Raw genomic sequence first — 18,644 nt, 5'->3', positions numbered from 1 at the left:
ATTCGAAAAGGCCTGCCATTTGAACAATTAAAGCTCCACTTAGACCATTATGACAGATTCATGATTCTCCATGGCCTTATCGCCAAGAAACACATTTTGCTAGTCAATCTATATATGCCACCGCCATTTGCAGTCTCAATGCTGGATCTAATGGTTACCAAGCTTTCTAAATTCCCCCCGAGCCCCCTCTGTATTTTGGTAGATTTTAATTGTTGCTTAAATCCCTCCTTGGATAGACTCAGCCCTGATCCTCACACCTTCACTAAACTTTCCACATGGGCAGAGGCCCTACAACTGACTGACCCCTGGAGATGGAAATACCTAGCTCAAAGAACCTTTTCCTGCCATTCTCCAACACATAAAACTTTTTCGAGGATAGACCTAGCCCTTACATCGCATGAATTCCTACCTGTAATTGACCAAATCCGGTATTTACCTCAATTCCTCTCTGACCACTCCGCGCTCTAACTTATTATACGTTGGAATCCCGAAACCCAGGACAAATGATGGCGCCTGAGCCCTCTCTGGCTCAAAAACTCTACAGTGGCTGATGCAAATGCTAGAGCCTATGGGGAATACTGGGTTCATAATGCGGGCTCTACCTCTCCACTAACTTTATGGGATGCCTCTAAGGTGGTTATGAGAGGAACTCTTATGGGGGCAATAGCACAAGCTAGGAATGAAAGTTAAACCAGGTTAAAACAGCAGAGAATGAGCTCCAAAACGCCTTACTAACACATACACAAGATCCTACTTCTGCCAACTATACTGACCTTCTTAGGGCTCAAAATTCCCTTTCCAAAGCCTCCATATCCCTAACCAGGAAAGCCTTACTATATCAGAACCAGTGTATCTTTGACCAGAGTGACAAGAACAGTAAGCTTTTGGCGTTCCTGGCCAAACAACCGGCGGCTTCCTCTGCTGTTCAACGTCTTCTATTAGTTGATGGCTCTATAGTCACAGAACCCAGACTTATAACCCAAGAATTTGCCACCTTTTACCAAAATCTATACTCTACCACAGTAACACATTCCAAAGACCATCTCCTGCGCTTTCTAGACTCCATCCCTATACCGACTCTTTCCCCTAATGACCAAGCATTCCTCGATGCCCCTATTACACCCCAGGAAGTTGCGGATGAAATTGCCTCCCTAACCGTAAATAAGACTCCAGGACCAGATGGCCTCCCTCCGGACTGGTATAAAGCTCCTTCAGAGAAAATTGTCCCGAAATACCTTGACACACTACAAAATGCTTTTGACAATAATTCACTACCCCCTCATTTAGTAAGGCCCTCATAGTGGTCATTCGAAGCCTGGAAAAGACTTAACTCACTGTTCATCCTATCGCTCCATATCTTTACTCAACACAGATGCTAAAATCCTGGCTAAGGTCCTTACTTCCCGCCTCCAACAAGTGGTCCCAGACCTCATACACCCTGATCAATCTGGCTTCATGCCCGGGTGCTCCACCAACATTAACCTCCGCAGACTCTTTACCAATCTACAAATCACTCATGTAGAAACAGGCACCAGAGTAGTAGCCTCCTTAGACTCCGCGAAGGCTTTTGATTCGGTGGAGTGGGATTATCTGTGGGAGGTCTTGGCCAGATTTGGGTTTGGTCCTCAGTGTATAACCTGGATTAAACTTCTTTACAAAAGTCCCACAGCACGAATCAGAGTCAATGACCTCATATCCCCCCCATTCTCACTAACAAGAGGAACGAGGCAGGGCTGCCTACTTTCCCCAATCCTATTCGCCCTAGCAATCGAACCACTAGATATATTGACCAGGCTGTCTCCCCAAATTATAGGCTTAACCTACGGCACTATACAGGAAAAAATATCTCTCTTTGCAGATGACCTTCTTATTTATTTGGCCGACCCTAAAGACTCTCTTTCCGCCCTCCTTGACCTGGTCAACCAATTTGGCTCATTCTCTGACCTACGTATCAATTGGGAAAAGTCTGTTTTGTTCCCCATCGACCCCAATCAGCCCCACTCTTTGCCAGCTGAGACCCCCCTCGTATGGGCCAGTCAATTTAAATACCTGGGGTTGATAGTTCACCCAGACGCTAACAAATATACCGCCCTTAACCTCGACCCAATCCTCAGCAATCTGACCAACACCTTGAACCGCTGGTCCAAACTTCCTTTATCCCTTTGGGGTAGGGTCAATATCATCAAAATGATTTATCTCCCCAAATTTCTTTATCTGGTCCACAATGCGCCAATATATATCCCCAAAAAATACTTCAAACGCCTAAACCAAATTCTGATTCCTTTCCTTTGGAATAACAAAGCACCCAGAATTGCGTGGACCAAGCTGTGTGCCCCATGCAAAGAGGTTGGGTTGGCTCTCCCCAACTTCCATCTCTACTACCTGGCTTCACAACTATACTACCTTCATTGGTGCTTTAACCCCAACCCATATAACCTAAACTCGCAATTACAAGCTCTTCTACTATCCTCATGGGAAAGCCTTCGCAATTTCTCCTATCGTACCCTCAAAGACTCCAGCCCTTTACCAACTACATTAACTACCCATCACAAGTCCTGGCTAGCAGCTCTTAAGACCTTGGGGTATACCCCCCATAGAGAGAAAAACCCTCCTACGCTTAGACAGTGGGGGATCACTCTATTCAATTTAGAGGACTAAACTTAGCCCTTAAGGTGACCTATACAATGATGTTTTGGGGTGTCCATCTATACCCACTAACAACCTTTGCTGTAATATGCCTTGTGTCAACTTGTGACGTTATACCTACTTTTTGGACTTTATGTGAAGTAGTCTGCTCAACTGTCTGTCATGTATGTAATTGATGTGTGTTTAAAAAGAAATAAAATTTACCTTTAAAAAAAAAATACTTCACTCCTAAAGTCACTGTAAATTCACAAAGGGCTACAAATAAACATAAAAGAAGGGGAGTACTCTCATCATGTAAAATTATAGCAGCACCTTTAATCAAAGCAAGATATATTGCACTTAGAATTTAGCAGAAAATGATTGTTATTGTTCATCAATAAAGTCTGTTAAATCTGTTCCCAACACGTTTTGTCGTGTTCCATCTTGGATGATGAAGTCCTGCATGACGAGCTGCCAGAGCCTTTATATTTAATAAAATTATTAATCAAAATATTAATATACATAAAAAGTTATCTATAGCTCATGTTGATTTTTCACTGATTTATATAAAATCCAAATTTTTCGTGAATACAAAATCTGACATCTCAGATCTGCCGAGGTTGTATATAAGTCAATGGGAGAAGTCCCGAAGATATCCTGATCTGCACTACTACAATAATTGGCCAAAAATCCAAAAAATTTGTATGATTCAATTTTTCGAGTTTTTTTCCAGAACTGGAATTTTTTGGGAAACTGTATTGATAAATAAGGGGAAATAACCTGTACGGATTTGGTCGGAGTATATTTCAGAAATAATGAGATAAATTCAGATTTTAATATATAACTCCCTTAATGTTGGAAGTTAAGACTTAATGGTTTAATTCTGTTTCTCTAATATAAAAAGATTGCTATCCGCCAGGGAGGCTTCATACAGCCTGCTAACCAGTTAGGCACATCATGGGATCATAGAGACACCTGTATGTAATAAAAATGTATAGGGGAATGTAAAAACATTAGTTAAAAGGAATAATATTCTCAATGGGAATAATTTTAGTTTGTGTGAACTGCTGATCAAATTCAATATAGGCTTCATAAACCTGTAAAAGTATTTAGCGATCCATCGAGCAGTATAAAAAAGGTTGAACATTGCACCAGTAATATAATACTGCTGAACATACTTTTGCCAGTTTTTTTTAATGATGAAAAATCTATTTTGTTAGATTTGTTTTTTTTTTTTATTTCTTGAGCTAAACAGGGGAACTGAAACTATTCCATGTCTGGTTCTTGCGAGATAGAGCATTAAATTGTCAGTGTGCAGATAATTTCCCTGCATAATAGACTTCTGCTTATCTGTGAATTGGTAATCTAATTATCTACCCAAAAAGAATGATCAGCACAAGCCATATTAATTTAACTCATGTTAAACAGCGGGTATACTGCCCTTTAAACATGGTCAGATGGAGGCAATGTCAGACTGGAATACAAGAGGCCCACTAGTCTTTTCGTAATTTGGAATACTAGACCTTAAGTCTCTTAAAAATCATTTAATGATTAATTAAAGCAATTAGGATTGTTTTGCCTCCATTAAACCTTTAAAGGGGTTGTTCACCTTCCAAACACTTTTTTCAATTTAGTTGTTTTTAGATTGTTCCCTAGAAATAATGACTTTTTCCAATTACTTTCCATTATTTATTTTTTAAGTTTTTTCCAAAATCTAAGTTTAAAGTTGAGTGTTCCTGTCTCTGGTGTTTGAGTCTGACAGCTCAGTAATCCAGGTGCAGATTCTGAACTGTTACAATTTTGCAACATTTAGTTAATACATTTCTCAGCAGCATCTTTGGAGTATTAGCAACAATTGTATCAATTCTAACAGCTGCCTGTAATGAAACCCAGATATTCTGCTCAGCAGGGACAAAGATAAGAAATGTATCAACTAAATGTATCAATTTAGAACAGTTTACAGGATCGGCGACCCCCCCTCCCAGAGCTGCTTCAGAAGGAGAGAAATTACACTTTATACTTCAATATTAGAAAAACCGTGACACATAGAAAATAGAAAGTCATTGGAAAAAGTCGTTATTTCTGGTGATCTATCTGATAACAACTAGTTGTTTGAAGGTGAACAACCCCTTTAAGTGCCAGGCAACGTAGAATCTATATTCTGTGGATATGTGGTACCGAAGTGCTGCAGATTGTAGATTCTATGTTCTCTAGCACTTCTGGGTTCACAAGCGATGTGCTGGCATATAAACCCACCTCCTGCCCCCTTCCCTCCTCCCAAATAAGGTTGTGTTTGCAGTGACTCTGGTGGATCTAGTTTTCTGACCTCCAATTTCATTCCAATAACTTTTTTGGCAAATTTTATTGCATTTTGGTGATTTTAATCCGCATTGTTTCTTTGCACTTTTTGCTTTTTTAGTGTCCCCAAAAAGTTCCTTTTACAGTAAATCTAGGTCTCTGATCACAGATGTAATTACAGTAATTGTTATTTTATTGCTGTGGGTGATTTTATAGCATTTTTGTGAATTTATGCCATTTTGGGCACGTGCAGTATGTATGTATATATATGTATATATGTATGTATATATATATATATATATATATATATATATATATATATACATGCAGTGTGCATCAGCTTTCTACATGAATATATATATATATATATATATATATATATATATATATATATATATATATATATATATATATGAGATCTACTTACCTGGTAAATATCTTTTGCATAGGCCCATGCTGTCAATGCAGGACATCTGGAGTTAAGTTCTCCTCTCTGGAGGCAGGACAAACAATTAATTCTTAAGCTCCTCCTCTTCTCCTTCTACCCTCATTTGGTTGTAAAGTCTGTGAGTGGAGACACACAGAAAACATAGAACTAACTTCCTATCTAACTAAGGTACGTCAGCAACCGGCAACCACACCAAAAAGGGGCGGGATGCTGAACTGACAGTATGGGCCTATGCAAAAGATATTTACCAGGTAAGTAAATCACCTTTTATGCATATGGCCCTACCTGTCAGTGCAGGACCAAAAAATGGGTAGGGAATAAAAGCTTGTAACATGTAAAAACACTGCAAATTTGATTTATAAGGAAGCTATCTACGTGCTACTGCTGTTTGTAGCACCTTCCTGCCAAAGTCAGATTGAATTGTACAAATCAAACTTGTAAAACTTAGAAAATGTGTGTGGTGTAGCCCAGGTGGCTGCTTGGTAAATTGCTTCTAAGCTTCATGATGGAAGGCCCAAGAAGTACTGACCTTCCTGGTGGAATCTGCCCTAACTGGTAGTGGAGGGTGCATTCCTGCTTTTGTATAAGCTTCAGAAATTACTTCTACTAGCCATCTGGCTATGGTTCTCTTAGAGGCTGGGGAACCAGCTTTATTTTCCCCAAACAGTATGAACAATACATCTGTCTGTCTAAGATCTTGAGTTCTCTTAACATAAGTCTTTAAGGCTCTGACTGGGTCTAATGTGATTGTACTCCCAGATAATTGGTCTGAGTCCTGAGACTGTAGGGCCAGAATCACAATGTCTTGCTTTAAATGAAAAGCTGAAACCATCTTTGGAAGAAAGGAAGGATTAGTACGAAGTACTGCCTTGTTTGGATGAAACTTGAGCCATGGAGATTTACATGATAAGGAAGCTAATTCCGATACTCTCCTAGCAGAAGCGATAGCCAGTAAGAAAATCGTCTTGAGCGTTAAAAACTTGATTTCTACTGAATCCATGGGTTCAAAAGGAGCTGACTGTAGCGCCTGTAAAACTAAATTCAAATCCTAAGGAGGGATAGGACTTTTAGTAGGTGGTCTGAGACGGTATAGCCCTTGAAAAATAATCTGACCTCTGGAAGTAATCCCCATTAAATTTGAAATAAGGCTGCTAGCGCCAGTGTCTGCACTTTGAGCGTTGTGATGCCTAACTGCATGTCGAATCCAGATTGCAGGAATTGTAGGATTGACCTGCAGTCATTCCATACTAAGCAATACTAAGCCATACTAATGCACCAAATTTGATGGTATACTTTGGCTGTTGTAGGGCATCTTGCTGATAGAAGGGTATCTATTACAGGCTGTGGAAATCCTTTCTGTTTCCAGATATTGGATTCAAGAGAATAGCCATTTAACTCAGTTTGTACACATCTGGATGCCAGGCTGGACCTTGTGTTAGAAGGTCCGGTATGGAAGGTAACCGAAAGGGCTGATCCACCAATATAATTATCACGTCCGCAAACCAGCTGCAAGCCGGCCATGCTGGTACCACTAAAATAGTTGGAATCCCTTCTTGACGAATCTTCATGACAGCTCGTTGTAAAATCGGTATGGGTGGAAAGGCGTAAGCCAACTGAAAATCCCAAGGTGTAGCTTCAGCCAGTGGGTCCATGATCCTGGAGAAGAATCTGGGTAGCCGACAGTTGTGTCTGGAGACCATTACGTCTACACAAGGAGTTCCCCACTTGTTTGTGATTAGTTGGAAAACTGAAGTCTGTAGTTTCCATTCCCCTGGATCCGTGTTGCGGCTGAGGTAATCCGCTTGCTAATTCTGAAGACCTGGAATGTAAATAGCTGTGATGGTCGTTGAATGTTTCTCTGACCAGTTGATGATCTTGGCAATTTCCGACATTGCTGCTGTGCTCCTTGCACCTCCTTGTTTGTTGAGGTACGCTACAGCAGTGCTGTTGTACGACTGTATGCGAACATGAGCAGATTTCTAATTCCCTGTCTACAGATATATATATATATATATATATATATATATATATATATATGTGGCAGCATATATGGGCCGCACACCCTGATAATGGACAATACCTGGGTGCTCATGCATACAAAATTCATAACAGGTAAGAGGTGATGGCAATCACAGGGTTTGCTGAAAAAACAACTTGGAGAAAAAAAACAAAAAGATTAATAAACTTTTTTTATTTTATCTCCAAGTTGTTTTTTCTGCAAACCCTGTGATTGCCATCACCTCTTACCTGTTAAGTTGTCGAGGTCCTATAGAGCTGCGCTGCTTCTATTGGACCATTGTAAATCAATTTGGTGGGACTTGGTTTTCTGATTTTTTTTCACTAGTAATTGTCTGAAAAACTTGAATTTTTAGAGGTGTTAGAGGTGTTTGTATTTTTTAAAGCATTATTTTCTGTGCATACTTTTTTAATTCAGATCTTTCAATACATTCCATGCCAGTTACAGTTTGTTACAGTTTGTGAGTTTAGTCATGGTTTCAAAAACCACAAAAATCTGACCTATGATGAATTGGCTTCCATGTTTTGGATTGCAAGCTGCTGGTCAGGCCATGACCAAATATTCAACCTATATTAAAAACGACTTGTAAAACAAAAATAGAACTACATAAACTGTAATTGCATTAACACCATTTTCTATAGGTAATACTGCATTTATGAATTTTTGTTATTGTAGCAATTGTTTGCTGTGACTGAATTTGGGGAAAGCATTTTCATGCATTCATGAAATGTTCTTGTGCCAGGGTCAGTGTATTTAAGTGTTAAATTCATATGTATTTTGCTTATGATATCGTTGATACAGATACTTTAACTGAGAAGGTTTAAAGGAAATATGAGGAGTCATTTATCAACTGCAAGTGCAGTTGTAGACCCACAAAACTGCAGTTGTTGCACAAAAATCGTGTTCATGGAACACAGGGGGGTATATTTATCAAAGAGTGAATTTAGAGATCACCACAGTCCTCTAGAGTGAAATTCCGCCACTCTCCATTCACTTCTATGAGATTTTTAAAAGAGTATTTATAAATTACTTTACAGTGCTACGCAATATGTTGGCGCTATATAAATACATGTTAATAATAATAATATGTGAAAGTGAAAGTTCATCCTTTGATAAATTCAAAACCCTATAGAAATTTATCAAAGAGTGAAGTTAGAGATCGCCACAGTCCTCTAGAGTGAAATTCCACGTCTCTCTATTCATTTCTATAGGATTTTGAAAGGTGTATTTATCAAAGGATGAACTTTCACTTTCACATATTGATAAATACTCTTTTAAAAATCTCATAGAAATGAATAGAGAGACGCGGAATTTCACTCTAGAGGTCTGTGGCGATCTCTAACTTCACTCTTTGATAAATACACCCACGTGTCTCTACCCGAGAGGCCTAGTTTGCTTGTGCTAATTTTGATCCCCACCACTTGGGACTTGGGAATCAGAAGCTGTGTCAAGAAGGTGGTCACAGAACTCTGTAATAAGCATGTTTTCTACATTAAAATAGCTCTATGTGACTTTCCAGGCCTTGAAGCAATGGCTTCAGTTTATTTAATGAATTTAAATTATATTTAGAGAACTGGAGACCAAACTATATCTGGACATTAAGCTGTCAGTTATGCATGACCAAGTATTCAAATTATTTTAAAACAGATTTGTAAAACTAAATATAGAACTTCCAAACCTTTCAATAAATACAAGAGAATTCTATTTTTAGTGCTGCATATTTCTATATCAGTTTGCCTAGCTTTAGGTCTGTGTCCTGATGTCAGGGTCAGTGCATTCCATTGGGGAAGCCAGCCCATATAGAAAGGTGTCTGATCTGTTTCCAATAAAGTTCTACCCATTTAGTATTTACTGGCTTCTTAGGGCAGTGACACACCAGGAGATTAATCGCTAGGGATAAATCGCTGCTTCTCTGGGCAACTAATCTCCTGCACTCTCCAGTAAAAAGCTTTTCCATAGGCAATAATGTGAATCACTGGTGGTAAAACCCATGTGTCGCTCCAGTTTTCCCAAAATCGCTGTTTATTTTATTCTTGATCTAACTCCTATTGTAAAAAGGGTTCTGTATATGGGTTTCTTTTACTGCCCTCAAAGGATAATGGCACACGTGCCACGTCTTCTCTTCTGTTATCTCTCTTTAAAAATAAAGATTTAGTTAGCTATGCCCCTGTAAGTACTTGGACACATAGACATTTGAATTTCTGCATCATCTTTAGGGCATAGGGGTTTTTGGTTCTCATTATCGTTAGAACCAAAAAGGTATCAAATAATGATGTGGCGCAATGCTATACTCTGTATCAGATGCATGCTCAAAAGAATGTGATGTGTCTGCCTCCATCTGACCCAGATTTATGCTTTGAATTTATACTATTTTAACCTTCCAGCTGCATTGAAATGATAAACCCCTCATAATCCCCCTTGTATACAGTGTACCACAAGATTCAAAGCAGTGTGCCAATGTGTTGGCATACAAATGGCCATAACTATCCACAGTATGCATTTTTAACCTTTCTGATCTGGGAGTGTCAAAGTATGTGCCCATGTGATAAAGGATTGCTGTCTAGAAAAGTTGATCTGGACCTTTTACAAATGAGAGAAACATACACTGTCTATTTAGTGGTGTCTGTGACTAAGTAAATATCTTATTACAGTCCCATCTGATTTTAAATGGAGCTGGTTAGCATATTATAGTTACCCACAATAACCAGTTTGTGCAGAAGGAAATACATGCATCCATTTAAGGGTTCTGTTGCAAATGCTTCTCACCCAAAATTATGGTTTTGAAATCACTAGCATGTCACTGTAAATGTGCTGAGGCATTTCATTATAAGAAACGTGCCCTGTGAAAACAATTAGCTGTTTTTGGGTTCCTTCCAACATGTACAGCATAGCGCTATATAAAGCACTTGTAGGGAGATGTTAATTTCAGAAACATGAACCTCATGCTGAAAGTGAATCCAAACATTCCCAGACTGCGATGCAGCTTCATGACTTCCTTTCTTGTTTGCTTGGCATGTGACCTCACGGAGGAACCAGGGCACAATCTCTAGATCCATTTTTACATTTCAGTGTTACTAAGGCACTTTGCTGACTCTTGTGGTTTTCACATGAATAGGTCAGACTGATATTGGCAGAAAAAGATTATAAAAATCCAGGAAGCAAGACATAAAGGTTTCAAAATCCACACCCTCTGAATACTGGAACTATATCTAATAAATAAGCAGAAGCCAATAATAGAACTATGTTTAATATATTAATATATCTTTGATATATTACTATATATCTGCTTCAGATATCCTTCTGTAGCCTGTTCGTCTGCTAATATCTAAGAAGCTCTCTCTGTTCTGCAGCGCTGCAAATGTGACAACAGAACAGTTGGTTTTTATTTTTAAATGTTAAAGAAAATTTCCAGAAAATGTAGTCAAATCAACAAAATAAAGAAATAAAGAGTTAAAAAAAAGGAAAAGACCGCAGTTTCATACGATGTTATATATATATATATATATATATATATATATATATATATATATATATATATATATATATATATATATATATATTTATATTTATTTAAATGCACCTGAGGTCCTGTGCAAAGGCTTTAATTTCCCAGCCTCCACTGGAGAGCTTGCTATCTAAATCCAGAGGCGGAGCTAGGGGGGTTAGGGTTACCTGGGTTTTCGGGAGGCATGCCACTGCAGAAATGACATCACACGCAGGAGTGATGTCACATGCCCGTGCAGATGGGGGGGTGCTCATAGGTCCGATGCCTAGGGTGGCACAAAACCTAAATACACCCTGAGTACAAAAAGTTAAATAAGTTCAAATAAAAGTTCAAAACAACATTAAATAAAATACAATTGTCAGAGCACAAATAGACTTAAAATAGCACTGCCTACATCCTATTAAAAGTTACTTTTAAGATGAAATGTCCCTTACTTTTATCTTTTTAACAAAAGGCTATTACATAGAATCTGTAAGAGACATATTTATAAAAACATGCTTTAGGGTTATGCTTCATGGGCTGTGACAAGTCTCCTGGAAATACTAATGCCGAGTCTTTCACAGATCACAGATTTTTATTACCGACTCATTCTAATTGCTAATTGCTGGACTCCATGGCATATCATGCACAGGAAGTCAGAGCTATCCTTAGGCCTTGGTAGGCTTGCTGCCCTTAGCTGCTGGAGAAAAACAAGCTGTATACTCTTGGTTGACGAGACATTAATTTTTCACCTAGAGGACACAGTTGTCCTACTTGAGAAATGTTGGTTTCACTGCAGAATAACCTGAGGTTTTAAAATTACAAAAGTATTAAAAAAAATCTGTTAACAAGATGTACCCTCTGATCTGCCTGTGTTCTAAAGATAATACATAGAAAATGCAGTGCTGAATAGCTTGTTCCTCAGATGGTATGCAGCCAAAATCTCAACCGAAAGATGCAGTAACAACAAGGTATATCATCAATACATGACCTTCACTTATGGGGTTATTTATTAAAGTTGCAGTTGTGGTTTTCCCAAAAAAATTGAGTTTTTCGAGGGTACTTTCAGTAAAAATGAATGATGTTTTGGATTAAAAAAAAATCAATTGCAATTGCACTGATGCTGCAAAAAGTCTGAATCCAAAAATACTCTATCTAAAACCTGTTGAGTTCATGTAGAAGTCAATGGCAGCTGTCCTTGAACCATTTGAAGATTTTTTTATGTTTTTATCAGTGTGAGGTATTTGAGGTGTTTTTCACTGCTAACTTGGTTATTCAAATTTTAATGCCTGATTGCATTCAATTGAGTTTTTTACATTCGGGTTTTTTCAAATAAATGAGCAAACATTCGAGTTGTGAGTTTATTTGAGGTAAGAAAAACCGGAAAATAAGCAAAAAAAATAGTGCTGAAAGCCAATTCCTAACACTACCAAAATATAATGAGTCCAATGAAAAAGCAAAAGTAGAATAGAGGATATGCAAACAGTTACAATAAATGTATTTGTAATTATAATACTTTTTTGATTTCTTTTTTGGAGGAAAAAACTATTTTTGAGGTTGTAGGAAAAAACTCACAAAACTCACCCTTTGATAAATAACCCCCTTAGAGCTTATTACTCCAAATTACTTGTACTAGCTCAGTTAAAAGGCAAAGTATGGAGGAGGACATTTACCTCTAGTCCAATGCCATATGGATGGTGGGACTGGCTAGATACAAATTTGTCTACAGAAGCTCCAGTCTATGAGCCATTATTAATGAGCCATTACTAGTGCATGAGCCCAGCGCTCCTCGTAGAACAGAATGGTGTATGACTGCTCAAAGCAGTTGACCACATTCTGATGAACTGACACCTATATCAGGTTAGATAGATGTGTTAATTCTTTCAAGGCTTTCATAACAATCATGGAAGTTTTGATATAATGGAATGGAAAAATTTGTGATTTTTTATATAAAATCTGACTTTTAAAAAAATCACACATTTTTCAGAATTTATTAAACCCTGAGGATGGAAACGTCAGAATCTGAAAATCCAGCATCTCAGACCTGTTGAGGTTGCATATAAGTCAATGGAATAAGTCCCAATGATTTTTTGATTTGCGCTGGGTTTTGTGCAATACCCCAACGTTTTTGAGTTTTCGGGCAAAAAGTATAAGAAATAAGAGATTTTGGGTGAAAAATCCAAAAAATCGTGAAAACCTAATGAAAAATCAAAAAAAATCGCTAAAATCTGATTTTCTTTTCCGCAAAGCAAGTTTTCGGGAAATGTAATAATAAATAAGCATAAAAAACCAGAGCGGCTTTAAGTTTGTAGCAGAAAATATTGAGATAAATTCAGACTTCGATAAATAACGCCCTACGTCTACTAATAAAATAATTTACTAACAATTGAATTTCTTTCTACAAATCTCTAAAAAATTGTTGTTTTCTAATTTTTTAAAAAAAGCGAGATTTAAGTGTAAACATCACAATATACAACAAATACAAGGTAAAAGTTGTCACATCTTATAGAAGTCAATTGGTGCTGATTGTATTGGACAGCTTTAAATCAATTTGGACTTTTAGAGGTTTTCTGATTTTTTTTTCTCGCTAGGAATTCTCTGAAATTGGCCTTCCCGTAATTCAGAGCTTTCTGAATAATGGATTTCCTGATAATGAATCCCATAACTGTACATGGTTGCAATAGTAAATTACAATGTTCAACCTAATGTGTATTTAGCTGTGATGAAAACAGGACGTTCACTGTAAAGTGTTAAGTGGAAGTTCATCTTTATATTTACTTTAGGATGTGTAGAATAGATGAATCTAATTCTAAGCACCCTATCAGTTGGTTTTTATTATCCTTTGTTTTCAGACCCTTTCCTAGTCATTTCCTACCCTGCCTGGTTGCTTATGTAATTAAGCCTTGCATATAGGTAAATCTCGCTTTTTTTAAAAAATTAGAAAACAACAATTTTTTAGAGATTTTTGGAAAAAATCTAAATTCAATTGTTAGTAAATTATTTTATTAGTAGACGTAGGGCGTTATTTATCGAAGTCTGAATTTATCTCAATATGTTCTGCTACAAACTTAAAGCCGCTCTGTTTTTTTGCACTGAACACCCTACCCTGTCCTATTAAATGGCCTTTATAATGAAAAGAAAACTAGTTTTGTTCCCCTATGAAACAAGCTGTATGTATGAAATTTGTTTCTTGTAGATGCACATTTCACAGCACAGAATTGTGCTTTCATAATTGTGAAATACAACAAAAATAGCACTTGCATACCCATAAGTGATCTACGTTCAACTTGTATAAGTAATAATGAGTCGGTGACCATGTTAATGATCACCTACTCACCACCAGCACCTCTTATAAAGTTATAATTGCTATTCACAGCTACTGAGACTTGAATAAGCCATCAATTATGGGGTTATAACTACCATTGTATAGAAATTGTCACTGAAGTACCATATTTCTCTTATGTTGGTGAAAGCCAGTTGGCAGTATTATGCAAAGTCAGTCCTCCTGTAAAAACTAAAGTTTTCTTTTGTGAAATGCTGTGCCACTACATGCTAAAATAAGTTTAAAGTTAATGATCTGCTTCATCATTCATACTATTATGATAGATAAGCCTAGCAGGATGTGTATATAATTGGTATTTAATTCAAATCAGGTCAAATCACCGCTTACTCACTGGGTGTTTGTCTTCTATTGATAATTACTGTTTGTTCTATTTCGATTTGTTTTGTCTATAATTCGCTATAGTAAACTGCATTTACATGGCTTGTGTTGTCATGTCTGCTTTCAGTAACTCATTTCCAAGTACTGTTATGGAATATTGCCACTAAGATCTTATTATCTTAATAATATAAATAAACATTTTTTGCAATACTTATTAGAATATTGTGTAGTGGGTTATAATTGACTGAGGGCTAATGCAAGTAATGCTAATTTAAATGCCTGTGACTCACCGTGGGCATCCTCCCTCTGATATTAAGCAAGTCATAAGTAGGAAACTCTTCAATCTATTAACTGCCAGATCTCAGTGCCAGCACTTTAGCTGTCAGCTCTATGTTACATGTACCCAACGATTTAGGATTATTGCTCAGTAGGGATAGGTGAATTTTTTCACCTTGTTTCGCCGCGGAAATGATGCCCATAGACTTGTATGGCAGCGTGTGAAAAAAAAAAGACGCGTCAAAAAATTCGCCGCACGTCAAGATTTTTTTGACGCCCATAGACTTTAATCTGCGTCATTTCGCCGGTGGCGGATTTTTGTTGAAGCGAAACGGGTGAAATTCGCTATTGCTCAGTGCCAGAGTTTCACTTTTCTGCGGAAGGTCGATGTAATAAGTAAAATTAATGTTTGTAAATGTTTTAAAAAACATCTGCAAGGTTGTCCTTGCTTTATCTCTATGTATCACTTTGTCCTGCAAGTAGATTAAATACGGGCCTATAATTAAATCTACTACGAAGAAAAGAAGACATGTTCATCTGCTTGCAGCCTCCAACTTCATTCCTCATGGTCACAAAACAGGACCTGCAAGGTTATCTGATTTCATTGTAGACAAGTCAGAAATCTGGCCTCTTTTGCTTTGCACAAGACAGCAGTTAGATTGAAGTTTTGGATACTGACTTTAATAATTTAGATTTATGTTCCAAGAGTGGCTCCTGTTGGCTTTAAACTCAATCAGCCTGTTAGAAAACCAAGCATAGTATGAAACTATTTGGTTTTACTACTTTTCTGTCTGGAAATGAGGTAAACCTGATACTACAGGTTGCTATACACTGACTGACCTTAGAGTTGAATGACCAGTGTGGGCCAACCATTTTATTGTGTGAATATTGTGCAATATGGCAATTCACTTGGGTTGCTATGTAGCACTGTTCTATATGATAGAGCCAATGCCCCAAACAAAACATATCTGTAATAATACAAGGAGGTACTGTGGCTTCTTCCACCTCATCACCTGCCAATGTCAAATCCCTCAAAGGGCACCAGCAGACAAATTTTGTCAGTTTGGACAGATTGACTGGATAATCTTTTGAACATAATTCCCACTCCAGAATGTCATACATGCCCAAATGCTCCGGCCCTTTGGTTCAAATTGACCAAACTGCCAAACCAAATCTGGGTTCCTGTGTCTTCTTCACTGCTCATTTATGGTACTATGGATGGTATTAGGCTAATTTGACGGGTCCAGTAGGTGCCATAGTCATGGTGGAAAACAAATAGCATGAATAAAATAAAAAGAAAAATTAACATTTTAGAGAAATCAATCACTTGTGTCTTTAGATGTGTTTGATGTATACATACTGAAAAAAACAGTCCAATGGTTTTTTTCTATAATTTGGATCCTCAGCTTAAGTCTACTAAAAATTTAAACATGGATTGTTTTTCATCAAATAAGGATTAATTATATCTTAGTGGGTACTGTTTTATTATTACAGAGAAAAAGGAAATCATTTTCAAAAATTTGAGTTATTTGATTAAAATGGAGTCTATGGGAAATGGCCTTCTTGTATTCCCTGGATAACAGGTTTCCGGATACCATACCTGTATTAAAAGCCAAATGTTTAGTGTTGCTAATTCCACTTTCAGAATGTGTAGTAGCCTAAACCTCTATTTGCTTAGGATGACACTGTGTAGCGCTGCTGTCGTTTTAGGAATTCCTTGTATTGCTAGTGGGGATCACATGTGGCCTCTAGCATCCTGGGAGGCATAGGGTTCAAGAAAACGGTAATATACCGCTCCAAACTACATTAGGAACAACCCCCTAAATTTGAGCATAGCCGACACAGAGAAATACAATAGAACAGTGCCAGATACAGGTTTGCATAAGTGCATTTCTGAATCTTTCTAAATATATTCATCATGTAGTGTGATGGTGCTACAGTAGTTGATTTATGATCCTGCCACTGAAATGACTGCAGACTACGCAGGTGTATCTATATGCTTACCATGGTGAACGGGCTGAAATACTTTGCATCCCACAAATATGTGCATGTTTAATGAACAAATATGAAAATATATTTACTACTTTTCATTACTTAAGGTGGCCATAGACACAAAAATCCGCTCATTTGGCGACATCGCCAAACGAGCGGATCTTTCCCCGATATGCCACTAACGGCATGGCTATATTGGGGGTAATTCGAACGTTGGGCCATATGGCCGAACAATCGAATTACAATGCGCCAAGGGGCTCCGACGGGTCGGTCGGTTAAAAATCAAACCTTCCCGATCGATATCGTGGCCAGATATCGATCGGGAAGACCCGTCGGAAGCCCCCATACACGGGCACATAAGCTGTCAAATCGGTCCAAACGACCGATATCGGCAGCTTTATCTGCCCGTGTATGGCCACCATTATACATACCGTAGGTATTATCACTTATTCAGAGACCATGAGTGATTTGGTTCCAGCTCCAACCTCAGCAAATTATATGTTATTAAACAATAATTGAATTATTTTACATCTGCATGAGAATAACTCAGCCAGCATACTTTTAGTTGCTATGGAACTGCAACCCCAACACCAATACTTAGGGGTAATTCATTTAAATTCAAAATATGAGTTGTGATAATACATCAATTTATGGAAAGGTGTTCAGGTGCAGTAATAAAAAAATAAATAAATATGACAAAAGTGAGTTAAAAAAAATCTAGGTCATATTTGCTTTAAAATAACAGCAAACTGAGTTGAAAAGGCAGGTATTGTATAAACTTTCTCTTTCTTTTCCTTTGCAAAGTCTTAGTAAATATCATTTACAAAAAAAAAAAAGGGTGTTGGTGCAAGATGAAATCATCACTTCCTGGGTGTTTGCAGGTGGTCGCTTATAGCTTTGGGCAGTGCTCCACACGCCCGATAGTGTGTTATGGTTATGTCAGCATAATTTGATGCATCAGTGAAGCTTCAATGAAAACTCCCTAGAATCCACGTGCTGCTCCTGCCTACTCTTTGTTTTACTTAACAATGACAATTTCAGAATTACCGGGTGCTGTGCATACTGGATCCATTCACTGTGCTTGCTTCAGTTTGCATGTTCACTGAAATGGATTTGCTAGATCTTTGTTTATGAAACCTTTCCACAGCTTTATATATTTTTGTGGTCGGAAGTTCTGGTGCTAATTTGGAACAATGCGACAGAGTTCATGAAAGACAAAAGAGTTCAACTGGGTGAAAAGTCCAAAAGAGCAAACGAGCTCTCTACCGTGCTCTTTCCTAAATGGCTGCAGGTCTTTGCGCTCAAAAATTAAATGCAGAGACCCGTTAGTACACTGCTGTCTGTGTTCTGCAGTGCTGTATTGTCGAGGGGTGGGTTGGCATGTCCCCTTCGTGCCCCTTAGTGCTCTAGCACTTTGTGGTCATGGCAAATGACCCTTAAATACTGGTCCCCCTAAATATGTTGTAAAAGAACATTATAATTGTTCATAAAACACTGACATTTTCTGCAGCTCTCCTTTAAAGAGATTATAAATCATTCTCTGTCCTAGGGGACTGGGAGCTAACAGTCTAAGGTCCCTGTTGTATGTATACCAACTGAAAGGGGGATGAGAGATACTGTACATGTTTTCATCCTAGATTTTATGTAGATTTATAATCTGTGAAAATACAGCATCACATTATAGAGTAACTATACTGATGGTGATGCTGCAACAATTCACATGCATAAACTTGTCTAATTAATTAGACTTAAAGGACAAGGAAAGTTAAACTAAAGACGTAGGCTAGAAATGTACATTATGCTTTGGGTTTATGTACAAGCCAAGGCAACCACAGCCCTTTAG

This window comes from Xenopus laevis, chromosome 7L, assembly GCF_017654675.1.
Source record: "Xenopus laevis strain J_2021 chromosome 7L, Xenopus_laevis_v10.1, whole genome shotgun sequence".
Classification (NCBI taxonomy): Eukaryota; Metazoa; Chordata; class Amphibia; order Anura; family Pipidae; genus Xenopus; species Xenopus laevis.
The sequence above is the reverse complement of the archived record's forward strand: the minus strand, read 5'-3'. Positions refer to the sequence as shown.